Raw genomic sequence first — 27,954 nt, 5'->3', positions numbered from 1 at the left:
ATCCAAAAGAGAGCTTTTAATATCAGACTCTGGCTACAACTTTATGATCATAAGAAAACTAAGATATATCCTAGAAAAAAATATGCAGTTGTTCTAGATTGTGTGATTTGCATGGGCAGTGTGAAATTCTTTCTAAGTAATTGAATACCCTAAGCGTCTTGAGTATTTTAATAGCTAATATTATTGTCAGCTTGTGGCATATGTTGCTGTTAATTATGATAAAATATTTTCCATCTGCACTATTCTACAAACTGCACTATACCTCTTGAGATTTCCCTCTTTGGATCCTGAAATAGTGATTGCGTTTTACATGACTTGTGCCTTTTTGAAAATGCTCCTATCTTTTGAAAAATGAAATATAAAATGAAAAACAGGTAGGGGTTTTTTTATAAATGCTGGACGAGATAACTATTTTCACAAAGCACTGATGCAAGTAATAAGTTCACTCCTCTTTACTTTTACCATTTCCACTTGGACTTTGTTCCAACCGCATTTTCCAAAAGAGTTGAGAGTAAGTGGATTTTAATTGGCCTGATATATATCTTTAAAATCCTTCAAAAGTGTTATTGAATTGATGAAAGAGCTCTAAGCAGTCACCAGTCAATATCTGATAATGTTTTTGTTTAGTACAATTTCTTGTTGAACAGATAATTAACAAATTTTTAAATAAATTACATTATTTTGGCAACTAATTTTCCAGGAGTTAAAACTTTCAAATGTGAGGACTTTGCTGTAGTATATACCAAGCACAAGATTCACTATACCAAGCAGTCAATGGAACTAAGACTAGGAGGAGATAGAATCAACACGGCCAGGCTCAAGTCTTGCTCCTCCAACGTGTACCATGCTCCAGGCCACAGGAATAGTCTCCGCCCCTGGAAAGGGCCATGCCTTCCTGTCTTTGGGCATGCTCTTTTTGCTACCTGTAATTCCTTCTTCCACTGTGGTCTGTTGACCAAAGCTTGCTCATTTTTAAAGTCCCATTTCAAGCGTTACCTACTCTAAAAATCTTTTCCCAACCCCTTAATTACCCCATCTGCACTAGCAACATGCTGCTTCTACCCCCTATGTAATTCTATTTCCCTTATACCTTTGCTTAATTTGCTTTATTTATGCCATTTTATATAAATGTATGTCCAAGGAGGTATTAAATATTCTGGGAATGAAAACTTTATCATCTTTGTATCCCTAGCAAATACTTTGACCTCACTAAGTGTTTAATAAATAATGGGTCTCAATCATTTTTGCAATTCTGTGAAGATACCTTTCCCATTCTTACCTATATGACTTTGTACTGTCTGCTCCCTCTGCCTGGGATGCCTTCTCCCAGGCCCTGTCTCCTTCACTACCTAAATCTCTCATTCATGCATTAGACTTCCCCAGTTATCATGCATCCACATTAAACCTTTTCCAGATATCACTTTTCCCTCCACCAACAACCAGAAAAAATTTAGGTCTCTCCTCCACACATCCATAGAATTCTGTCTTCCTTGGTCATGGCAGGGACTGTATGATTCTATAATGGCTTGTTTACACAATGGCCTAAGTAGCCTTGTGAGTTCCTTGAGGACAGGAATCATTCCTTGTACTTCTGAATTTCAAAGGCCAATAGGCACTCAATATAATACTTGCAGAACAGATGGATGGATGGATGGATGTTAAAATGAAATCTGGCAGATAAATCAATTCATATTGCCATCATTCTTAAATTATTTTCTAAAAATGAAAAAGAAAGAAAAGAAATGTAATTGACTTCGCAAATTACAAAATCCTTGTTTTGATTTTCTTTTTATGTCTGCTATTCATTGTGTAAGTGTGTTGGCCCGTTTTTGGCAATGGATGGCCCACCTTTGTTTTCTCATACACTCTGCCTGCCACCTAGTCCTGTCTGCTTGGGTTTGAGGAGCCAATAAATTCTGACTGGCTGGGAGTTGATTATGTGAGTACATTATATCTTTAAGGAAAAAGACAAGTTGGAAAGCCTCCCCCTAGCATATAAACTGTACTGTGGAGAACTTGCAGCACATGGATCATAGGCATATCTCACTGGATATTCTAGGTAAATATAAACCTTCCCCAACTTCTCCTAGTCTGAGCTCATCAAGAACAGTAATGATGTTTTTATTTGGAAGGCAGCATGTGGTAGTGAGAAAACATTATAGACTTTGTATACAGACAGATTAAAGTTTAAATTGTATAACTCCACTTCATAGTGTGGTCTTAGACAAATTACTTAACCTTCTGTGTAATTTCTGTAAAATGAAAATAATATAGCACTTTGTCATGTTGTTTTTAGGAAGTAAACTTCATAATGCTCACCTATACTTGGCAGAGTGTCTAGAACATGCTAAGTACGCCCTTCCTTCTCCCTATTGGCAAGGTGCTAAAGATAATCAGATATCTGATTATCAGTTTACCCCACATGCCTCATCCCAACCCCTTGTTATCATTTTTAGATGAAAGTGGGTTAAAATAAATAGCAGGATTTGACTCAGTGACCCTCAGGCTGGATTAGGTCTCCCTTCCAGTCCTCCTGAAGCATCCTGTGTTTTCTGCTATCATATAATTTTCCACACTGTTTATTTAAATAAGCTTTCAAACTAGATCATAAACACTTTGAGAGGAAAGACACTGCTTTTACTTCTGATTCTGAGTACCTGGTAGATACCTAGTAATAGATGGTCAATAAATGATTGATTCATTCATTCATTTATTCAGTAGTCAATCAAGACCATCCTGGAATAAAAAAAGAAAACAGGAAGCATACCTGACATAGACTGAGGATCAGAAAAGCGTGATTCCCTTTGCCTTGACAAGGATATTTATAAGAGTCTCAGCACTGACAGGACTTTGAAATACAGTGATCTTCTATGTATCATTTGAGGCAAGTTTTTCTCCCTCACAGCATTGCCCAGTATCTTGTCACTATAGTGGGGGAGCAAAAGGGACTTTGGACAGGAGACACCACCCAGTCTACTCTATGAATCACTTGTCTAGCATAGTCCTAAAGCCAAACTAAGATTACCTTAAAATGCACATTACCCAATTTGCCATAGTCTTGAGTGTCGCAGGGTTGTCTACACTAAATAACAGTGTCACAGCCACACTGAGGATGTCTTTCTCGCTAGGAGCGAGATAGGAAAAATGAAACAACTAAGGAGAGAAAATGTTTATTGAAATGCAAATGAACTCTTTAGCTCTGATTTCTTTAGCTCTTTTGAAAAAGAAAAGCTGGTAGAAGATAGCAGCTTTTGCGTTGTCCTCCCCCCACCTCGCCTACCACTACAAAGTTAGAGGGCACGAATAATATGAAAATACATAAGAATTTTAGAGAGGAAGTGCTTATTTTTAAAATGCATACTTCCTCTAAAAATAGTAAAAGGAATACTGAAAGTTCCCAAAAGAGTAAATTAATATTGGCTCAAAATCCGTCTTTTTCCCAACGGGCTCTGGACAGCACGGACGCGGACCAGCGCTGCCTCCCCCAACCCCGGCGTCCACCGGAAGAGGACGGAGGCGGGGGGACGCGCGCCTGTGTTAAGACCCCCGGGCCTCGCGGGCCTCCTGGTCCAGCGCTCTCACTGCACAGGCGTCACCCTTCAGCCAGCCTGGCAGTTGCCACCCCTTCTCAAAGGCCGAGGATGTTCCTCCTCCGCGTCCGTGGTAACAGCAGCTGTTGTGGACTGGAGCTGGCATAGCCTCTGAGTTCTGTAGATAAGGAACTTCTCCTGAAATGTGAAATATGAACAAATGTTTTAACCATCACAAGGCTACATTTGCCATACTGCTGAACGGTGCTAGGAGAGCACTCGTATGCATTTCCACAGCTCACTTGATTGAGCCCTTGGCAGGGTCAGATTTCCGAAGGTGACCTAGTACTTGGAAATGTACATTTCTGAAAAGATGGACCACAGAGATTTAGATATTTTCTTTGTTTATACTAATCCTTTGGTCTACGGCACTCTTGTATTAATTATGGATGTTTTGGAACATCTAAACACTGATCCTTGTGGAGACCCTTCTAGAGAAGGGACCACCCAGGGGTTTCCTGTAAAAACACCCAACCCTTTTCCAGATCTGAAGCTGAGCTTCACTGTTTCACTCTGTGTCTTAACATAGCTTATGAAAATTCTAAATGGCATCAGTCTTAAATGACAATTTCTTAGTCACCATTTGCATTTTTAACATTTGACACAGTTACAGTTTAAATGGGTTATAAATAGTAAAGTCATATAGCCCATGGTCAGAAATAATCTCTTTCTCCCCTCTTTTCCAAAAGATCATTTCTTTAATATTGGCTTAGCCCAAGGTAAAAATGCAGGAATATGGACATCATCCCCTCCCCACAAGCCAGGGCCTAGCTTGGGTGAAAATCCAATGCTGCAATTTGGGTTTCTTTACGAAATCCCCCTCTGCTGCCCCGTGATAAATAGAATCTGTACTGCCTGACACCTGTGAACAGTGGGTGAAATGGATATTAGAAAAATCTCATTTATCTTCTGCTTTATTTCCTGATAGGAGTCCTTGTCAGAAGGGCTATTGCATGACCAGCTCTGGAAAGGGCATCTCATTAGTTTTTCTTATCAAGATAGCAAGGTCCTTTAAAACGACAAAGCACTTACATTTTAGATTCAATTAGGAAACTGCATAGCTAGGTGTGTATGTATGTGTACTTCTGAGCTTCTGCTGTGTGACAGAGCAGTGTCAGCTTTGTTCTTATGGATTCAGTGCCCGCAACAGATGGAACCAGCGGCCCATCATAGTGAACCGCACGCTGGAAGGGCATCCACCTCTGTGAAGCAGGCTGATCAGCTAATCTTCATCGGGTCTCACAGTTTTGCTCACAATCTGAGCAAAGTAGGGGAAGCAGGAAGCTGTCTGCATATTAAGGGATGTTTGAGGACTTCTTAGAGTTGTTTTACTTGAAAAAACTAACAAAAGCCCCTTTTCCAGCTCTCCAAGCTTCCAAGGGGGTCCCCCTGTTTTCCTGACTCCCTCTTCTGCATCAAACACTTCTGACTGTGTGCTTTGGAACGCCTCGCAGCTGCCGCCCAGACAACTGGGTGAATGCCAACAAATCAACAATGATTTTGAATATGTCAGATGGAATTCAACTTCTTCACATCGTTTTGAGAATCCTAGTGACAGGCAAATGAAGTGGGACAACTGTACATCAGGGCACTGTTTGGTAAATTTAGCTGATACACTAAGAGACAGCTCCTCTCCACCAACAGCTGTGAAAACAAACCAAAAATGGAAATATGCTGCCAGGACTGTGAATGATCTCCTGGGGATACTGGCCTCTTTTGAAAGCACAGTGATTGTTTCAGGACAGTAGGATACCATGTAGCTCACCTGTTAAGTGGATATCAGATCTTATTGGCTTGTAAGCTTGAATTCCCCCTTGTTGAATGCTGTTGAATCCCTTCTTGTTGAATGGCTACTTCAGGGAGAAGGTCCATTCCCTTGCCTTGGAATAGAGAGTCACCAGTCATGACTGACACTCATCACAACTGTGATTAAGGAATGATTTGTCTGATAGTGGATAAGCTTCCAGAAGGCTAGGAGGGCGTCTTGTTCATTGTGTATCTATCAGCTGTCTAGCAGATGCCTGGCAGAGAACAGGCACTCGATACAGTTCTTCTGGAATGGACGAATGATTGAATACAAAGATGTCCCTGTCTGAAACTTTCTTTCCCTTCTTGAAGCAACTCCAGCCTGAGGTTCCATGAGAGAGTCCTAGTTCTTTGTGCCTTGCTGGCTGGGACCAATGTCAGGACACTAGCTCTCTGGGGACTCAGTTTACTCTCATGTGATGGTGGGGGGGTGTCCTCAAACCTTTCTAGATGTTCTAATCCAGTCCCTTAGTTTAGGACTGATCTCTTATTCCCCTTCGGATATGCAAATTCTCAGATAAGGCTAATACCTGAAGTTGCTAACAATTTGTTGGGCTGCTTTAGGTCTCCTTTTTTCCTTTGAGACAGGGAATCTGAGGCTGTCTAGGAGTTCTGAGCACCTGTAGATAAAGGGCCACAAAGAGTATGGGGATCCTGAGTGAGGTCAGAGAGAGAAGTAGAAAATCACCAAACCCAAACTTCCCAAATTCCAAAAACTTAAAATTTCCCCAATGGCCAGTCAGTAAATATCCACAAATATAGGTGAAGTATGTTCCCAGAAATAGTGAAAATTAACAAATCCATGCAAAGAAAGCCGCAATGAATCGATGCTAATTCCACAATTTTGCCATGAAGCATGGGTCTGTCATTTGTCATACCCATAGGTTTCCTGCATGTCGTAACTCAGCACTTAACCATGCCCCTTCTCTATTTAACCAAGCTCTTCCATCGCTGCAACCCTTGATAGTGTTAAATATTATAGCAGTCACATCCATCTTCATGCATAATTAAGAAATGGATTAGATGTTTTGAAAATGAAAATTAACCGCCACGATTTCTGAGGCTGGAAAAATGATCTAAATCCAGTATTACTTCCCGAGTTTTGTTTCATGGAATATTTATGACCAGCTGTGATAAAATATTGAACCAGGATGTTCTGACTAGAAATAGGTGCCAATGAGGGGCCACATCATTATGTGGAACTCACATGGCACTGGTTTGCCAAGAGGCCCTCTAATACGTCAGCTTTGTTTTGTGCTTGCATCCTCAGCACCGCTATTTCATTGAGTGAAGAAGTAGAGCCCAGAGGGTGAGCGTTTGCTCCCCCATTAGTGGTTTCTCCCGGCCCTGCAGGGAGCTACACACACCTGCCCATTCCTCTTCCCTTCCAGCCTCCCCAACTCATGTGAGCCACAGTGAACTGAAGCTTACACACATTTCCTGCCATGCAGTCTCTGTGACTCTGTAATAGGGCCACAAGGACATGTCTGCCTTTTGCCTCCTTCTTGACTCATCTGATTTTCAAGTGTGACAACCTAGCCCTCCTTCCATATCTCCTCGAAGACCCTTGCCTCTTCCCGCCCTTGCCCCATTTCTCCTCTAATCCAAACTCTAAGTCTCCTTCAGGGCTTGTTTGAAGTGTAACCTGCTGTAAGATTTTCTTGCTAACTAAACCTGGTCCCTGAGGTTTCCTGTCCTTTGGACCCACTCCCGACACCACCCCATTTTTGTGTATGCACATTGTCACTACCTTAACCTAAAAGCTGCTTTTGATTTGATCTCAACTCTTCTATGTGTTTTTAACAAATTAAGAACTACTTGTCAGTACAAGCATAAATGTAAGATTTAGCCACTGAATTCCAAAGCTGTGTTTCTATAGACAAAGTGTAGTTCTTGCTTAGTGAGCATGTCATATCAATAAATGATGATTCCAAATCAATAAGACTGCCATTTGGAGAGTGCTCTGTATTTCACCCAGTGCCTCTATAAGCAGCATTTCACAAACTTTTCCTCCCTGACACAATGTAGGCAAAGCATAAACTATTTTAAATCTCTCGCTTTTTGTTAAATCTTCATGTTAATGTTTTATCTTCCATTATAAGCCTGCTCCTTTCCCATTTTAAAAGGTTTTAGATTACTGACCACTAAGTAAAAAAAATGCTAGTCCAAAAAGATTCCATGGGTCTACATACCAGTTTGAAAAACACAGTGTCATTGAACTTGATGCTCTTCACTGCTGGGTGAAAGAGGTGAAACATTTATTATTAATTCACTGAAATGGGAGAAAAAATTGACCCTCAGCTTGACTCCCTTCCTTGGATCACAGATTAGTGACAGGCCAGGACTCAAACCCATATGTATCAACTCCAAGCCTCATGTAAAAATGTCTTTGCCCTTTATGAAACCTCAGTGCCCTGGCTTAATGACATACGGAATTGTGCCCTTTATCCATCACCAGCTGCTAGAAAGAACAAAAGAAACTGCCACTTGCCCAGGCACTGCTGTCTTTCATGCCCACGTTGACTTCCTCTGCTTAAAACCTAGCACCTAGCCCTGAGCTCTCATCCCTACTACGGCCACTCGCAGCAACCAATCTCATCAGTCTCCCAGTACAGCCACAAATCAGAGCTCTCTGGCGCTCTTTATTGGCGTTATTACCAAACATCTGTCCTCTTTTTACTATACTATAAAGTCCTTGGACACAGGGGTCATCTCTTCTACATCTTGGTACATCCCCTTACTCAGCTCAGCACCTGGTCTACTGTATGTGCCTTTCTATACATATCTACCAGATGAATAAACTAGCTTCCTATTTCCCTAAAACTGGGTAGCGAGGACTGGAGTGGGTAAACACACATACTGCTTCTCCAAAAGCCAAAACTGAAGAAAAACTGCAGCAATGAGTACATACACAATGTTAAACCAGGCCAGTCTCCAGCCCTTCCGCTCTGCTGCATGTGATGATATATAACGTTCTGGAAGGAATGGGCTATAGCTTAAATAGGTCAGGTGTGCATTTTGATTTCCTTTTACTGCCTTTTGAAAAATATTTTATGGTTTCATAATTACTCAGCAGCCCAAAGGAAGACGTCCTTAAATGTCATGTTATTTATCCCAAACTATTAGAACAATCATATTTGAAATTTGATCTTCTCAAAAATATTACTGTAACTGCTTTCCATTTGATTCAATGACTGAAATAAGGTGCAAGTGAGGGGGACAGGCTGCTTACAGGCTATGTTTTCCGATTACTCTACCTCTTTCTCTCTGAGAGCTAGAATTGAAATGTTACATTTTCCTCACATTTTCTTATGATGTATTGTAACTTCTCAAGGCTTGAGATTTCCATGCTGGATTTTCAGCTGCTAGGCTAAAAGTGATTTCCCATCAATTCCTCTTTGAAAGAGGAACTATATCTAAAGAAACCATTATCCTCTGATATTTTCACTCTGGTGGAACCATGGATCCTCATAGATAATCCTACACACATTTACACACTCTTCATGGCCAAGAATGGTAAGACTTTCATTTTTCTAAGTGACCTAATAAGTAAAAGTTAACTACATTTTCAGAAATACTCACTTTCACATCCTTAGAATAAAAAAGTAGATCCATTTTTCTATTGGGAAGGTTGGAGATTATTATAAGTAGATGGAAGGATGCATTTTCTCTTTTATATTTCTCAGGTCAATACTACCAACTATGTTCACTGGGAAAAGAATGAGCTGGACCATCCCCAAGGTTGTTATTATTGTATGTTTCACATATAGACACATCCTATAGGAAGGGATATAGCACAAGAAGCCACGTAGCTTGTTTTAGAGGACAGTGTAACTTCACAAACATCACTTCTGTGTAATAATAGACTTGTGGAACAGACTTGCAGACTTGCATCTAGGTGTCATGATTCACACGTTTAGAGAAGTAAGCCGATCCCCATCGCTCCTGGTATCTCTGGAGTTCTCAAAACTCTGGGTCCTGACTGCGTACTTCCCCACCTTGTGAAAGACCAGCAAACTGTTGGGATAAACAAAATTTCCGATTGTGCCCACTTGCTTTCAGGGACACTCCAGTGCTGAGAATCCGTGTCCGGATTCCACTGGATGGTGGCAGCCCAGCTGCTCACTTCTGCCACCTCCACATTGATCTCTGCGGGGAAATGATTTAAGTGGCCATTTAGATCGATTCCTTAGACAACCCAACAAAGATATCTGCCCTGACATAATCTGCTCATTCTGTGTGGATAGACGTGGGCTTAGCTCCAAGAACTCCAATTGCATTGCAATCTGCTGAAAACTTTCAGGCGATTTAATGGTCTGCAAATACTGTTCCTAAATCCAAGGAATAATAAAGAACAATGCAAAGTATAGCCTTGTCCCTCAGTAGTATTTTATGAAAGCCTTAATTTGAAGCAATAAAAGGAAATTGAAAGCAAAAATAAAACAAACAAACAAAACAGAACAAAAAACCCCCTGTGAAAAGCATTGTTGTGAGCTTTTGGTCAGAGCAATCACTTGTGTTGAAATAGCATGCCAAGAGCAAGACAGATATGAGAGAATCAAAATTATTTTCATTGAGCCCATTCAGACTTCCGCTATCCTTCTTACATCCAAGTACTAAATCAACTCATTTTGCTCACTCTTATTTAAGAAATAGTTATCATAACTTTTCATAAAGTTTGGAGATTAAGCATACTTTATGACCCCAAAATGCCAGTCCTGAATATATTCCTCAAGGTGCAACAAAAAGACTCATGTAAAAATATACATACAGCATTGTTTATAAGAGCAAAAAAAGGAAAGTAAAAATCCAAATATCCAGTCATAGGAGAATGGAATACTTTAATAAAATTGAATACTATTTCAGTTTCACATGCTCTAATGTGTAATAAAAAAGATGGAAAATAATGTTGGCAAGGATGTGGAGCAATTGTAATCCTCATACAATTCTGATGGGAATGTAAATGGTGCAGTCACTTTGGGAAACCATTTGGGAGTTCCTCAAAACATTTATCATGGAGTTATCCTATGACCCAGCAATTCTGCTCCCAGGTATATACCCAAGAGAAATGTAAACATCTGTCCACACAAAAAATATAATGTTGAGTGAGAAAAACAGAAGGATGCATATATGGTTGCAATTACATAAAGTTTAAATATTTATCAAACAATACTACATTAATTAAGGAGATACATATAGATATATAGATATAGATATATACACATATATGTAATAAAGGAGAGATGGGGGAAGGGAAGGGAAATTTGCACAAGGTTTTCAATTCTATTTGTAAAATTTCATTTCTTAAGTTTAGTTGAAAATACAAGTTATTCATTATAATACCTTTTACGTCTTTTTAATTTTTTTAGCAATTTTGTAGCAAAAATAATAATAATTGCCAACAACCACATTCAAAAGGGTCAGCTGAATTTTATTAGAATGTCCTTTACCCTACTGGTAATTTTCTGCTCCCAATAGGTTTACACTGAGTTGTAAAATTAAAGAAAAGTTAAATCTCCTATGTTTTTTGGTTGTACCCTTAACATCCCACTCTAAAACTTGGAGGATATCAGTAATACATCCCCACACTTGCCCCATACAATGTTAAAGTTTTAAGTTATCATCACTATTCCCCTGTTGAGAATGATTACTTAAAAATTCCTATCTGGTGACGTCTTTTCTAAAATCCAAATATTGTGAATTTAGCAAAAAAACTAATACATGGTTAGCTTGTGGACCATCAGGATCACTGCAGTCTTTTTTGCTCATTTACTTATCCCAATCTTCTGCTGCTTGGGGCCTTAAGAGTGCTGATGTGTGTGTTCCATCATAGATTGTCAATCATTTAAGTCTTTTCTCTTTTGACCACATCTTCACTTTTTGAGATGATCTTAAATTTCAAACCTGAAACTCAAGATAATATTGACATTTTAATAAGTGCTATCATCTAGTAAACTGTTTAATAAGTGCACTCTGTCTTTATTAACAAAATCAATAAAAATCTGTATATACTGGATCTAGAAACAGATCTCCTTCAGACTACCTAAGCAACTTTGTGTATCCATTTCACAGGAAACCAAAATCTTGGCCTGTTTGCCAATTTTTGAAAATGTTTTAGACCTAGTTTTCTGTATTTTTCAAATTTTCTGCAGTAGAGAAAGACTTAAATTCAGAAAATCTGACCTTATAAAATATTCTATAGTGTGACCATTTCTAAATGTACAAGTACATTCCACATAAATTCTTTTTGATTGTTTTCTAAGGCAAGTATTTGAAATTTTAACTGGCTTGGTAGAACTTGCTCTTCACAGAATCTAGATGGTTATTATCCAGCATGTGTCAAATTCTAGGAATTTGTACATCTTGAATGGATAATATAGAGAAAATGCTAAAGTCTTTTGAGCATTGTGGAATCTTCAAGTGAGATAAGAGAGTGTTTTCTGTGGTTTGAGGAGCTTCTGTAGCATCTCACCTAGAGGTGACACTGAACTCACATATCAGTCTGCTTGACTGCTTCAGGTGTTTAAAGTAATCAACATGCACCAGAAGAATGCTGAAAAATCATGTTTGACTTGTGATAATGAGAAAAAGCAAGCATAAGCTACCTAGTCTCTTGTTGTCAAAATGTTGTTCAAATTATTTTATGAATATAAAATGACCTCAAGAGCTTAATAATAAGGGTTTTTGTTCTTTAAGATCTTCTTGACCGGTCTAATCCCTAAATTCACAAAGAAAACAGGAGCATATTAGGGAGATCGTGCCCTGTATACAAATAATTTGTCACTGTCTCCATAATGAGGAAAACTTCTTCCAATCAAGTTAGTCAGTGAAATGTTTGCTTTTTAATAAAATATTTATGTCTCCAAGTCTAAAGTGACCTCAGTGTTGCAATATTTAATGGAATTTCAAAGTGAGTACTTGCAAATAAGTACCATCAAAGTTATTTTCCTTTAGCCATTACCTATTCTGTCAAAACTCTGAAAACAAGAAATCCATGTTCTCCCTCCCCTCCTCCTTGCCTTCTGTAATCTTCTTCTCTTCAAATATCCTCCCTCTTTATGGTGATTAAGGATGGAGCCCATGTGGGCAAGACAGTTGGGTAAGAAATGAGAACTTTCTAGTTCCTATCTCACCTGGCTCATTGCAATGACTCCCAAAGTTCTGGCCTCACCACCAGGTCCCAGACCCTCCCAAGCCATCTTCCACCTGAACCAGAACTGGCTCCCCGAAGCCCACATCTCAGCCTGTCCATGGGAAGCTCGTTCAGTGCCCCCTGCATCAGTGCCAACTTCCTCCCAGTGACATGCAAGACTTTCCCCCAGCCCCAGCCAGCCTCTTGCCTCTTGGCCCCACCAGCCTTGCCTCTCAGCTGCTCAGATTCTCCCAAATGATGTCAGAATAACTCCCATGCTTTCTGTAGCAGGCTGAATAATGCCTCTTCTCCTACAATGGCTACATTCAATCCCCAGAACCTGGAGTATATGACTTTCTGTGTTAAGGGAGACTTGGCAGGGGCAAGGATCTTGAGATGGGGAAATTTTCCTGGATTACCCGGGAATCCTCAGTGTTATCACAGGGTCCTTATAAGAGGGAGACAGGAGGGTTGGAGGGAGAGAAGGCAATGTGATGACAAATACAGAGAGAAAGTAGGAGATGTGGTAATGGAAGCAGAGGTCAGAGATAAAGATTTGAAGACACTGAACCACTGGCTTTGAAGATGCAGGAGGCGCCATGAGACAGGAAACACAGGATGGCTCTAGACACTGGAAAAGCCAAGGGAACAGTTTGATCTTTAATCCCCAAAATCACATCATTACTGATTTTTGCTTGCTGTTAGGCTGGGTTACTAATATGATCCAGAAATATGTTAATAGATGATCACATCTTAAGTAGATCACCTTTCCCAGATATTAATAATAATAGATAGGTATGGTGATGTAACAACACTGCAGTGTATTATTATCCCAGATTAGAAGTAATGAAATGAAGAGGCAAACTGCCCCAAGTGGTGGAGTGAGTTGGAGCAAAGTTCCTACCCAAAAGCTTGTTTCAAGTATCACGTCCTGTAGGAAGCTTGTCCTGGCCTCCCCAGATGGATGTCTCCAGACCTCTCCACTCAGCGATTGCTTTGCCCGGTACACGACACAGCTCTACCACCACCCCCACCATGTCCTGTCACCATGCTAGTTGTAAGCCCCCCTCCTTCAACAAATTCTTCAAAGCTGAGAAAATGGCTTATTTTCCTTTGTATTCCTAGCATCTAATTCAGTCCCTTCAAGCTGTAAGTAAACTAGAAATGTTTGATAGCAGAAAATAAATGATGAAACTTTTTTTATATTGTTGCAAATAAAGTGGCAGTATGTCCTATGGTTGGTACATTTTTTTAAAGCAATCTGGAGAATTAACAATATTCCTCTCTCTGTCTCATTCTGTCTCTCTCTCTCAATCCAAAGTAAACCTGAAGTAAATTGAACCCAAATGGATCACATGGAACAGATGCTTTGGGGTGCTAAAGATACTGCAACCAAACCCTTTGGTCCATCTCTGAGCAGCCTTTGTCATAGTCCCTGTTCAACATGAGTGTATGATCAAAATAAACAAAACTCAGAAAAAGATGTTTCTCACATCTGCTTTTTTAAAATTGAGGTATAATTTACATTCAGTGAAATGCTTAGATCTTCCATGTGTTCTTCAATCAGTCTTGATGAATGCATATCAAGGCAAAGCATTTCTATCCCCCAGAAATTTCTATCACTTCCACATCCCCCTTCAAAGTAACCACTGACCTGATTTCTATCACTCTGCATCAGTTCTGTGTACTCCAGGCTTCCACTTACATGGTATACAGTATATACTTTCACGTGTCTGGCTTCTTTCGTTCAGCATAGTATTTCTGAGATTCATCTGTGTGGTTGCATGTATCACTAACTCATTCTCTTTACTGCTGAGTTGGATTCCATTTTAGGAACACACCACAGTTTATATCTCCGTTCTTTTGCTGATGGACACCTGGGTTGTTTCCAGGCTTTGGCTTTTATGAATAAACCTGCTATGAATGTTCTTATCCAAAGCTTTTTGTGGACATATGTTTTCAGTTCTCTTAGGTAAATACCTAGGAGCATAATTACTGGTTCACATTGTAAATACATACCTGCATTTTACCAGATGTATTATATACACCTGAATTTTAGAATGTTCATGAAATATGTAAATTATTAGAATTGTCCTGTGAATGTTATTGCATCACAATAGTAGACTTAGTTACCATGTGTCTTGGACCATGTTCCCTTGCAGGAGAGCTGAGATGGGGATTCCTGTGGAGGTGATTTGTTAAGACAGTACTTGTGGGTAAAACCTGTTAAGGGTGAGAGAGCAGGGAAAGGCAGGGAAGACACCAAGCGGAGATGTGGTTTCAGCTGAATCCTGTCTCATCCTTATCCCACAGAACGCTCTTAAGGAAGGAGAGCTGGACATTCAGACTGTAATTTGCTGAACACAGCCCCATCGAGGGCAGTGGAGTTTGCACATAGGAAGTAACCTCCTAGGTATATCTTGGGTTCAGTGGCTCTTAGGGACCAAGACAAGTCCCTGGAGAGGAAAGCAGCTGAGAGCCAGTCACAACCAACACTCAGAGCGACTGCACAGATGGGAGCATCAGCCTGGTCAGGGCGATCTGGGTGGGGCTCCAACAGTATCCAATCTATGGGCCAGCCACTGGAATAGAGAGTCTCTCCGCACAACAGTGCACCTGCATTTGTCCAGGATAGAGCAATCCATACAAAGAAATGCACTCAGATATCACTCTGAAAGGCTCACAGCCACAGCCCAGGTCAGATAACTAGATGACAGATACCTGCCCAAAACCTGCATGACCTCTCAAGAAGTAAAAAGCCAGTAGTGGCTGTCCCCTTTGAACTTCTACCTGGTGACCTTGTACTTCAGGGATAGTGCGGCTGCTGTCTGAGATCTTGGAGTGCTGACCTATCTCCTAGTGGAAGCTGTTCACCCCAACATCCTGGTGCGCCAGTCACCACAAGACAGCACAAATGCATAGGACCTGCAGAGGTGGCAGGTGTATGAGGAAGGACATGACTTGTACCGGAAAGACATTCTTATGCCTAAGGAGTCTCATTTCTCACTAAAACCGACCTCTTGTGTGTAGACCCAGTCTTTGAGCAAGTGGTGTCTTTCCTTGAGGGATATTTTAATCCTAAATTGACAGAAACAGATATAAAAATGAAAAAGAAAAGGTCACAACATGGAAAAAATATTGTGATCTCCTTTCTGAAAAGCAGTGGGGGAAGGATTGATAGGCACGGGGACTTAGGAGCTGCCAGGTGATCTCAGAACAGTAACTCTGCTTCCAGATGTGTTAATTGGGGTGTACATTAACCACTTGCCGATAGAGAAGAATGTCACTGCAACATCCTAATGCATCCATGGCAACTCAAAGTCAAAATGTCTTTCCATGACCCTGTGGCATTTTGTATGAAGAAAGCCCCATTCCAGCTTCTCAGTCTGATCTTGCTGTTCTGGAGGGTCTTCTTTTCAGCAATATAAGGAGCTATTGTTCCACTTCTTAGAAATAAGATGGTGGTGGAAATGAGAGCTGTTAGTGTGAACTCATCATAGTTTATTATTTCCATCAAAGAAAGGGAGGAAGTCCTCAGGCAGGCTTAACTGAAATATTACAGGGGCTAAGAGGTGAACTTGAAAAACTTCATTTTAAGCTTGCAGCTGCTCTGTACACTCAAAACACTGAGGAAGAACGTGCTCAGAAAAAACAACCCATGAAATTGAGCAACATTTATTAATCTTTGGTTATTTCTCTGTGGTTGTTCAATAGCAAGCAGCCACAAGTTAAATTGTCTCAAAAGTTACAACTCTTTCTCAGTTTCTCCAAAAGAAAAAAAAACCAACAACAAGAAAATCTAGGGTAGTCATACACTAATTATGAGGATGTGATCTTCAGGAAACACTCAAATCAAAAGTCTTTAAATGTTGGTCATTGTTAAAGTCCTATGGCATTGACTCTGGCTCCTAAGACTGTCCAATCCCGTAGCTTGTGTCCCAAAGAACGTCTATGTCAGTAATTGAACCAAAAGGAAAACAAACAGGAAGACATAGCTAAGTTCATTATTTCTCACATAATGCCCAGCTGTCAGAAAAGAGGGTGTGTGGACACAGGAAATTACACAGTGGGATGGTAAGCAAAGCCTCCATAGGCTGACCCACTGGAAAAAATCTTGAGACTGACTTCATGTTTGAAATGATTTATTACTGATATCAGAGACTCTTGTCCCTGTCCCTGGATATCTATCCTTTCCCTCGGAGATGAATCACAGCATGTAGCAGAAATATTATATTTCTTTCTCAACAGTAGCGACCTATTATGGAATTAGAGCACAAATAGATTCTTCAGCGTGTCATCTTCAGTTTGCTATCAGTAGTTAGCCTATTGGAACAAAAGAAATCCATTTTGTTATAAGTGACATTTTGAAAAAGATACTGACTTTGAAAACTTACATTTACTTAGCCTTCTGCTGCTTACCTCAAAGAACTTTGAGCTCTCAAAATAAGTAGGTTAAGGATAAAAATCCCTGAAGGTAGATGTTTACTAACACCCTTAATGTCAGAAAGTTATGAATCCATTCACAATCTGGGTAAAAGGTAGGTAGGCAAAAACATGAAAATACAGGTGTGGTGGTCCTAGCACATTTCACGCTGAAGATTTATCTTCAGTAACTGGAAAGGGTAGCCATATGGATATAATGATAGTAACAACAGTCTTCTCTTCAGAATAATATGAGGCAAGAAGTGAAGCAACTCCTCAGTTCAAATGCATGTTGTGACACTCTTCATTGCGACCAGTGTGGGGGCTCAAGTTTTTAAAAAATGAATATGGAAATTGAACACAATAAAGATATACAACAAGCTCTGTGGTGAAAGATTAACGATAATAGACAGGGGTGTTTTGACCTGGAAAAACAGAGCCAAAAACTACCTTTCTAGCAACCCTTGGGTATTTGAAGCACTATTACAGAGAAGATACCAAGTGGATTTTCTCTATTTTTGTAAAAATGGGCAAAGGAGAAAGTGCAGAAGTAAAGTTCAGCTAGAAATTGCCACATGTACTTTTTTTATTGTAACACTGGAATGGACCATTGAGGAATACTTTAGGGTCCCAGAGATCTTAAAAATAGCTGTGTAGAAAACAAACCAGGATAGAAAACCATCTGAACCATCCACCTCCCGTTCTGCAGATACACTTGCCTTCATGGTAGAAGGCCCCAGGTGGCTGGTTTAGGTCAATCTACCTTCATACCTGATTCTTGCATTTTTTTGCCTCCCAAAGTCAGATATGAGTAGTTTAAAAAATTATGGAAATGGCTAAGGCACTTTTGCAGTACAGAGACAGCTTCACATTAATGGCACAAACTAAAATCATCATCATTCCAACAAATCAAATATAACTAAGGAAAATGACAATACCAACAAATGAAGCCAGTATGAGGCCACTCAGCACCGTGGTACTGGATTACTCATGTTGCTCTTTGAGAATTTAAAGCTTTTAATCATGGAGTGCTGCCGTCTTTGGTTAAAATCCATGGGCACTTTACGGGTTTATTTTGGCCCCCAGGGCCCCTGTATTGTTCACTAAGTACAATGAAAACCTGTTAAGAATAAAGGATGAAAATTAATGTCAAACTGAATAAAGGAGCTGAAAAGGTCAAAACCTGCTCCTAGGGCCAAGGAATAGGTTCACCCATGGAAAAGACCACAGAAATCATAATTAAAAACAGAGATAATGCTCATAAATTTGTGCAAGTAGCAAAATCGTCTGCAATCAGCTTCCCAATGTCTCTGTGTTACAAACACGTAATATGCATGTGAATATGTTACACATACATGCAAACATATGTTAAACAAGACATACATTTCTATTTTTTATTGTAATCTGCATTGAGTGATCTCTTAAATCATTTGCCCTCAGGACGATGGGGAGCAGGCCCCTTTGGAAGTCCCATGCCAACCCTCAATATATAGACCCATCATTAGGCCTTAAAATTTTGGTAACTAATGAACTCCCATTTTGTAGCTGAAAATAAATATAATATTGATATAACTAAGAAAATATTTTATTTAATCCTAATTTCAGTGCATCACAAGTTGGTTTTAAAAGAAGGCTGATGCTGTCATTTTGCAAATCATTTATCAATAAACACTATGATTTAGAATTGCTCAGGAAGCTAGGGTTGGGTCCATCAACATCCTGCAAATTATTCATAAATATTAAGGTCCCCAAAAGGCTCATTTGCTAGAAAAAGCTCAAAAATTCTAAAGAAGAAGAAAGAAAAAAAACTGTCCTACACAAACCATTTGTGTGAGGCGAGCTGATACAATCCCCAGAGACTGAAGGTCCAGGAAATCCTATCATAGGATTTCTTGCCTCCTGCAGGCCCCATGATTCTGATGGTAGGCGGCTTCTTCGGCTGGCTTCACCCTTCTTTCTGTTTGCAAAGATCCTTCCTCTGGCTCCATTGCCACCCTGGCTGGGCTGTCAGGCTTTTAGCTGGCGTTTCTCTCCTAGTCATTTCCTGGGTTTCCGAGTCTACTCCTCAACCTGACGCACACACCCATTCTTCCTGTCCAGCACCCTCCCAGCTCTACCCTTCCCCTATTGTAGGTGCAGAGCCCAAGTCAGGCCCCAGGGACTGAGTTTATGCCATTTGTAGATCCCACCAGTCAAGTCAGCTCCAGGCTGACAGGCTGGCGTGGTGTCTCCCAGGGAAAGTGAGTCAGGGGAGGAAAGCTCCCTGCTGAGTGCCTTGCATGCCCCAGGAAGCCAAGCCCAGGTGACAGCTCTGCCTCCGACCCACGTGTGACCTCCTCATCCCACCGTGCTGCCCTTTGCACGTATACCGGAAAGCAAGACAGTCTCACCCGGTAAGGGGTTCAGCAGATGAGGAGGGAAGGAGCCTCCAAGTGACTCGTCTCAGAAACAGCCAAGATTCCCACCTGAGGAGGAAGGCTGTTGTCAGTAACGAAGACACTGATTCACCTGGTAGCCTGGTCTCAGGGTCGTCAGTGGCACATACCCCATGCACACACACCACAGCATATATTTATAAGCCAAAGGCCCTCCAGAATAAGGCAGATAGGAACATGCCAGAGGGCAATAATAACAAATAGGCCTTCTGGGAAACCCCATTTCACCTGAAAATGTTTTAGAATGTCAGGTTGGAAGGCACCATGCTATTTGAATAAATGAATCAACCCAGTGATATTATGACTATGGCTGTTATGCTTATTATTACCCAAACAGTTAACTTTTTAGAAACAATATGTCATAGAATCAGGAAAAATGTCTGGAGCCAGCTTCCTTTTTTAGTGACTGCCTCTAGTGATTGGATGTTGTGAAAATTGACCATGCATTGTTTTAGAAAAAAATATATATATATTCAAAACATATTCCTGCATTCAGCTCGTTCCAAACAAATGACAGCATGTGTGTTGGTGATGGTGGCTAGTATTCTCAGGTGTCAGCATATTGAAATGGAGATGCTTTTAAGCACAAGAGGCCACTGGGATAGTTGCCAAGCTGGTCACAACTATAAATCAGCATTGAAATATTTCCTATAACTTAAACAATGTCAATGGAGTTATTGAATATGTTCCCAAAATTTCAAGGGGCCATTTTATTTTGATCTGCAGGGGTTATATTATACTTACTAATGGATCTTTTCAACACTCTCTACTGCATGGGCTCATGCAAATTCAGTTTTCCAAAGGCATACTGTGAGTGTCCCTGCATGAGACCCCAGGGGGTGGGGTGGAGGGAGGTGTGTGCACAAGGTGGAGCCCGAGGAGGACAGATGGAAATGGGTCGCTAGGACCACAGCCCATTCTATTTTCCAGTTGGGATTTTTGAGGCATCTCAGGATGGCACTTCATTTTGGCTTTTTACTCTGAAAACTTACCCTGTGATTCTCTGCACATCAGTAGCATGATCCTTTTGGCTACATTCACCGCTCAGATATTGTGCCCCAAAGAGGCACAGATTCAGCCACACCAGTCTTTTCATTTTCTGTTCAAACAGATCAAATGGACAGTCCAGGCAAAACACCATCCTAGAGGGAGATATTGTTATTCCAGAGGCTTTAGAATGGGCATTTCTGTACTCCTTTGAATCACTTTCACTATTAACATTTTTAACAGTTTCACTGAAGCACAGCTGATATTCAGTAAACTGTACATATTTTTAAATGTATAATTAGTTAAGTTTTGTTATGTGGGATCCTCCATTAGGTCATCTCACAATCAAGATAGCACTCCAAATCCTCCTCAAGTCTCTTTTTAATTCTTCCCCTCTCCACCCCAACCCACTGCATTTTTCAACCCTATCCTACAATATATTACCTTGATCTGTTAAGGAAGCCAAGAAAGTTGTCCCACCTTCTGGATTTGATGGGTGGCTTCTTCTTGGTGACATTTAACTTTGTCCTCTATCTGTCATGTTTCCTATAATAAAGTGGAAGGCATATTTAGAGGCCTGATGAATCCATGTTGAGGAGTTTTGGCAAAAAAGCAACATGTGTATGAAATGTTGGTTCACATCAAAGGCACTTAATATCTGGTTGTTACAACTATTTCTATTTTATGTTCTCTGATGCTAGCTTTTATTTGTTGTTGTCATGTTATTCTTTGCTTTGCTTTAATGATATATTTTTTTTCTCAGAAGTTACATGTACAATAATCTAGTACCTTGAGCATGAAAATTCGTTGCCTTATAGTTAACAGAGTTTTACCATTGTTTCTATTACAAAGTGTTTTTTATATCCACCCTTACTCATTCCTTACTGAGAGGAGATGGCCACCACGTAGGGGGTTAGTGGCAGTAAATGTGGGTCTGAATCCTGGCTCTCTCACTGAAAGCAGCATGGCCTCGGACAACTAGCTTTTCTTCTCTCAGCTTGCTTCCTCATCTGCAAAATAAAGATTAAAATGTCAGCCCAAATTTCCTGAAAGGCTGGTTATATAAATCAAAAGAGATAACATATGGGTTGTTTTGGGAGAAGTCCTAATCAAATGAAAGTTTTTGTTATGCTGACGTTCCTTTGAGATCTGAAAGAACTGTAAGAATTCTATTGCAGGGGTGGAAAAATTGAGACACACAGAGAGAGTGACTTTACAAAGCTAGGGAAAAAACACCATCTTGTTGGTGCTCACCAGACTACAGTGCCAAAAGCTGAAGAGCATTATCTTATTTCCAAACAATTTATGGCACATTCTGTCTAAAGAAGTTGTGCAAATCTTGATCCTACTTTGCTACTTGATCCTACCTTACTAAGAGCCAGGACCCAAATGCAGGAAGGATTAACAGGTCCATCACCTGCTCTCACTCCCCAAGGGCAATTCACAGACCACCCAAACCGGAGTGGAGTGTGTTTTTTCTCAACATGACCCATGCTTAACTGCCATTGCTATTATATCTTGTGTCCTCACAAGACATAATCTCCCTTTCCTCTGAACCTTAGACAATTTAACTTGAACTCTTCTTAAAGAGTCTACCCATTTTTCATAACATTATATTTAAGGTTGCATCCTCTTGCAGGCAAGGACTGAGTCTAATATGTGCTTTGGACATAGCACGCAATCATTGAATAAAAATCAAATTGACTTTCCACCCCAGGCTGAGTTTCCAGTGAAGATGAAAACACCCTTACTGATTGGCCAGCCTTGTCACCATTACACAAGATGGGTCACTTACCAAACAAAATCTGTTAAAAAATTGACAAAAAATAAAATAGATTTTTGTAGTTTAGCTCAGATTTTAATAACTATGATGCCAAATTTAAATTTGGGGAATTAAATTGGAACTGTCTTTGTAATTAGCCATTATCCTAAGGGCTGGATGAGCAAAATACTTAACCTTTAATTACCTCCATTTATTAACAATATAAAGTTTTTAAATACAGTCCCCCCTCATTCCCTGCAAATAAAAAAGCAAAGCAGTTCAAGCCAGCTGCTCATGGTCTTGTCAGACAGCTCTAAGGTAATGAGGACCCTGGCAATGTATGGTGTAGGGAAAGAAATCTGCCAAGGTCATTCTCTGGGACATTAGAGTATACATTTACATGATGTGGACAAATAATTTGGAGAGTCATATCTTTTTCATCCAAAATTATATAGAAGCCGAGTAAGTGCCATTTGTACAATGGCCAAAGGAGTCTTAGGACTTGTGGACAAGACCATTAGATGCAATTTATTCTACTGGGTCACAGAATGTGTGGCTGCTAAAAGGTCCTGGCGTCAACCACATGAATTATGTGGTGACAGTTGAAACCAACTGCCCCTTTTAGAAGCTTAGAAGCAGCTCTGACTGGTTAGGGTTGGGCTACCAAAGAGAAACTTCATGTTTCTCTGAGGTTCCTGAGATTGTCAATGTCAGAAGGAAGTGGGTAGTTCTTGATAATGCACATCCCTGGAGCCCCAACACAAAATGCTGAATCCGAATCTCTGGAGTGGGACCTAGGAATCAGAGTGTCTACACACGTTCCGTTAAATAGCTGTGACACACAATAGAAGTTGAGAACTGCTGATGCCACCCAGCGGTCTGCACTCTACACAAGCAGCCTTGTGCTTATGCTTTAGATGGCCCAAGTATGGCTACCTCAGGCTTTGGATAAATCCTTACTACTTATCTGCTAAACAATGAAACACTTTGCGACAAGGTCAATTTAATTGAGTTGTTCTGCTGGCCAGAACAAGCTACTAATCAATGAGGGTGGCCTGATTATTTAGGGCCACATGAACAATGGAATCAGATGAAGCCAGGTAATGCAATTACCAGGAATTGACTTGTGACAGTCGATCTGGGTGACTTCAAAAAGGCAGTCACTTTATAAGATGACCCAGTGAGTTCCTGTCCTCGGTCTATGTGTGTCTCTGTCACAGCAGACCCTTAATGGAGGTCTGGGATAAAACTCTGCTTCTTTGACATACGTGGACTATTCCACTCATCTCATTACCAGCCAACTTTATCATCTTTCACCCTCTGATGCCTATAATTCTATCACTTGATAGGATGTATCCATGTTCCCAACATATAGCAAAAATGTTTTCAAACTTTATTTTTAGGTTATTTTTAAAGGTCAATAAATTATATCTGATGCCTTAGGAAGTTAAATGAATACTTAAAATTGTTTCAGCTTACTTCCATATACAACACCTTTGTTTTGGGAATATAGTCAGCTTTGTCAGACATGAAGCACTGGCAATTACTAAAAAAAATTCAGGGATCTGGCTGTAGAGAATCATGTGCTTTTCTCAGCCTGCTCCCCCTGCACAGAAGATGGTGGTCTTTCCATTTGACAACATTGCATGTGCTGTGTTGACGTGCAGTGACTGCCAAAGGCCAGAAACCGTGTCTGCATATTGATCTCTGGATGCAGGAAACTAACTATTGGTGGGTTCAAATCCTCCACAGTCCAATCAGTTCAAAATTATTTATTCAGGCACACATTAGTCCCAGGACTGGAGTGGGTGCTGACAAGCTACTAAGCAGCTGATATTTTAAGGTTATTTGATCTAACCTAGGCAGAGGGCAGTTCATTCTGCTGCAATGAAATCCAAACAAGAGAAATGATGTACTCCATTCCAAGATATATATCTAAATGGGACAGAATTTCTAACACTCTATCAAATAGCAAACAAAACAAATTGAAATTAATATTCTATCAAATGATCATGAGAATTGTGATTATGATCCTTGAACAACTAAGTGACTTACTTCTTTATGAAAAATAGACAATGGTCCTTGAGTAATAAGATTAAGGACAGAATGGCCATCTTTTATGTAGCTGAATGCTTTAGATGCTACACTGGACCCCCAGGTTAATCCTGTACTGCACAGACATGAATATATATATATATATATATATGCAATATATGCAATATAAAATATGCATATATATTTTTTCATTAAAAATATAGTTTGGTTGTATCTGTTTTTGAATGTCATATAAATGCTTCATATAAATCATTTTATGTATGTATGTTGTGTTTTGTTTCCTTTTAGAGTTGTTTTTTGTTATTCCTTACTGAGTTAATGTTCTGGATATTCTTCTCAAAGGTTAAGGAGAGTTTTGGAGTCTTATTATAAGATGAAAAATGAATTTGATAAGGAACTTAACTACAGCCATGAAGCCAGCCTAGAACTTCCTGCACAAACAGAATTACATTTGTTTATAAGTGTGCATTTCACCGTCTGTCATGAGCCACCTACATGACCCCAGAACAAAATGCATTTTTTTTATTTCCATGGTCTAAAAGCTATCACCACTTATCTGTATTGATCAGTTCAATTACGAGGATCTCATCATATTACTCACTCCCTCACCAAAGATGAAATCAACTACAGCATAAGCCAGGGGTCAATACATTTTTTCTCTTAAGAATCAGGTACTAAATATTTTAAGATTCGCAAGCCGTATCTTCTCTGTGCCAACTACTACTTATCTCTGTGGTTATAGAATGAAAGTAGCCATAGACAACATGTAAACAAATGTGTGTGGCTGTGCTCCATTGTGTCTTTATTTATGGTCACTGGAGTTTGAATTGTTTATAATTTTCACATGCCATGTGATATTCTCCTTCTTTTGGTTTTTTTCAACCACTTAATAAGGTAAAACTCATTCTTAGCTCACAAGTCATATAAAAACAGGTAGTATGCTGGATTTGGCTCAAAGGCTGTAAGTTTGCCAACTCCTGGCCCAGGCCAGTGAATTCACGGGGTCTAGAATTAGATGCAAGTTTTCTCACTGCTCCTAATTCACCAATCTTACACCACTGAAATTCACCAAAATAAACTGTCACATATCTAAAATATTTCAGAACCCAGTTGGTACTGCTTAGCCAAAAAACAAAAATATAGGAAATAGATCTCAGTAAGCATTGCAGCAGAACAACTAGCAAATGTTCTAGAATTTACAATGTAAATAAAAGATTTCACAGATTCCCATAATGATTCTCTGGTATTAAGCCCATAGAATTTCTGTGGCAAGAGAAGGGCATTAATTTTCTTCCTTCCTCTCAATTTAATTAATGTGGATAAAATAAAAGGTAACCATCAGGTACCAAAATTCCCAAGATAGTATCAATAAGCTCTAGTAAAAATTCTATCAGCCCAGATGTCACAAAAATCAGAAATCAATCAACACAGCACCAAAATTTCATAGGGATGAGGACTGAACTACGGCCCCACAACTGAATTTCTCATCTGCCTTCACTTTAGGTCAATGAGCACAGTAAGCAATTTGCAAGAGAAAGTAACACAAAATTCATCTCACTTGCTTAACTGTCATACATTGTTTTCATTCCAACTTTTTCTTTAACAAAAAATGGGCAATTTTTAAAAATTACATGTTAGCATAGAATATCTTCCTCAAACTAAAGGGCAGAACCTAATTACTTCTATTTTTTTTTTTTTTTTTTTTATCTTTAGGTCTACAGAGCTAGAGAAAGGAGTGATCCGGCTAAGCAGGTAAGAGCTTGCCTCTTCGGCAGACCTGGCACAGAACAGCTTGCAGATGCCTGCTAATAGTGGGCTTACTTACATGGATTCGATTTTCTGATTTTATGCTTTCTGATGTGTGAACATTTCTGTTGTTTCTCTTTGGATTTTTCTGTGCTGGATTTTGTTTACGTTTGATTCCGATCCGTTGTTTACTTGGATCACATTGATATCAAAGCCGACCTGGTACTGGATATTGGCATTCCTGTTATGACTATTTGATTTCACATTCCTACACTACTGTTGGTTTTATTTTGTTGCAAGGTGTTTTATTTAGTTTTTCTAAAACATCAGCTTCTCTTCAAAAACATTTTGAATAATGTTATTAGAAGAATATTCAGAAAATGAGGCCTCTGGGTATAGTTTTGAGGTTGGAAGTGGTCAAGTACCTGGCAAATCCATCATTCCTGAATTGACAAAACGGTGTACCATCCAGTGACTCTCAAGGCCACATTCCACCTGTTCGTACCACTAAGCAAGACTCTGTAAAAGGAGATCTTAGTTATGTTTTTTTCTTTTCTGTGATTTGAGTATCAAAATAATAGGGCTGAAATTTAAAAGAATAATTCATTCTCCTTAAACAATTAATGCAGGAGTGCCTTCCCTACAGTAGTATTACTATACCCACACCTAGAGAAGATTTATGTGTTGCCCATTTTTTTAAGGCAGATACACAGAAACCTGGCAGATACACAGAAACTAATCGACAATTTTGAAGTTATCACCATGGAAGGGCTGTTCAGAACTTTCTCCTTCTCTTAAGCTTTTAAATATCATTGCAATTGAATAGTGAGGACCACAAACTCTGGAATATTGTTACTGATAAGTGATTTCTATTAATAGCAATTTTATTCATTTGAGCTTTTTAATTCATTTTGGCTTTGTTGATTTTCATGCTTGTGTTCTTCATTTTTTCCAATACATTCCATTTTTCTGTTTCTTTTCAATGTTTTAATCCAATTACCAGCCCTGTAAATAAGCATTTGCCATCTCTGCAGTAGATGCACTGAACTGTGAGTGGAGGTGATTTCTGATTATAGACAGGCTAATTTTCAAAGGACAAGAGGAATAAAAGGCAGTGAACTGAATAGAAGAATAATGGAAAATACCTTGTTAGGTGACATATGGCACAGATTTGGAGCACAGATAGGAAAGGGAAAAGTTACTTAATCCTAAAATACATATGCATTGCATGGAGAGCAGTTGTGATCTGGGTCATGTATGATCTGCTTGGATTTGAGACAGAGGATATTTTACATGCTTATTGCTTGGGAGTGTTTATTGATATTAGGATTGGCCTCTTTAATGAAGAGGGTGAAAAAAGCATGTTAGATCCTAGAGTTTTGTCAGTGGAGCCAAGAGCAAAGACCATCAGGCAAGAGCATCCCAGGATCCCTGGGTTTTTGCTGTTTTATGCTTTCTCCCTCTTTCTTGGTCCCCTGTCTCCACTCTTACTTAGAACTGCTCCTCTCATGGCCTCTTACTACCACAAAAAACAATCACACACTTCCTGTACCTTGAGAAACAATTAAGAATGTCTTGGGAGTTACTTACGTGACACTTTTCACACAGTGCCCAGCCTCCATGCCTTGGGGCACAGGGAGGGTGCACTGATGGCAGAAAATGGCAACAGCTTTACTATGAGCTGCCAGATGGGCAAACATGCTAGGGAGTAATGGGACCCCCACAGATGCCCTAAAATCATAGCCGTGGAAGCTACTTCACCAAGACTTTAACCAGCCTTTAATTCTCTTTGGTCCAGTGAGTCTTACCAAGGCAGGAGGCTAACCATAAATGACCACCAGAGACCAAAATGTCAGTTTCTTGGGAGAAAAGAAGAGCTTGAAATGGTCGTCAGAGCAAGTTAGAGGTAGTGTCAGGAAAGAGGTGACCCTTTGATTTGCTCTGTGCCTCCGGGAATGAGGGCCCAGGGGTAGATAGATCAGATGAAACTTTGGCCCTGCTCCCTTCTTCTAAGAGGCC

General features: G+C 39.8%; 1 protein-coding gene and 1 long non-coding RNA gene across 7 annotated transcripts in view; one reads left to right on the top strand and one right to left on the bottom strand.

The window, feature by feature from the left end:
* CELF2 (CUGBP Elav-like family member 2) overlaps positions 1-27,954 on the top strand; it is a 735,687-nt gene that overhangs the window by 150,593 nt on the left and 557,140 nt on the right. For both annotated transcript variants that reach the window (XM_073229339.1, XM_073229334.1), the window contains exon 2: positions 25,903-25,941. The gene's annotated coding sequence lies outside the window, so the exon portion shown is untranslated. The remainder of the gene's footprint in view (positions 1-25,902; positions 25,942-27,954) is intronic.
* LOC140847860 (uncharacterized) overlaps positions 16,231-27,954 on the bottom strand; it is a 29,955-nt gene continuing 18,231 nt past the window's right edge. For 2 of the 5 annotated variants that reach the window (XR_012128109.1, XR_012128111.1), the window contains exons 3-5: positions 21,258-21,382; positions 20,378-20,918; positions 16,231-19,415 (exon numbers count right to left, since the gene is read on the bottom strand). This is a non-coding gene — a long non-coding RNA (uncharacterized lncRNA). The remainder of the gene's footprint in view (positions 19,416-20,377; positions 20,919-21,257; positions 21,383-27,954) is intronic. The other 3 variants (XR_012128113.1, XR_012128110.1, XR_012128112.1) reach the window with 3 other exon arrangements.

The sequence above is a fragment of the Manis javanica genome, chromosome 2 (assembly GCF_040802235.1).
Source record: "Manis javanica isolate MJ-LG chromosome 2, MJ_LKY, whole genome shotgun sequence".
Lineage (NCBI taxonomy): Eukaryota > Metazoa > Chordata > Mammalia > Pholidota > Manidae > Manis > Manis javanica.
Note: the sequence above shows the minus strand (reverse complement) of the source record. Positions and strands in the feature narration are given on the sequence as shown.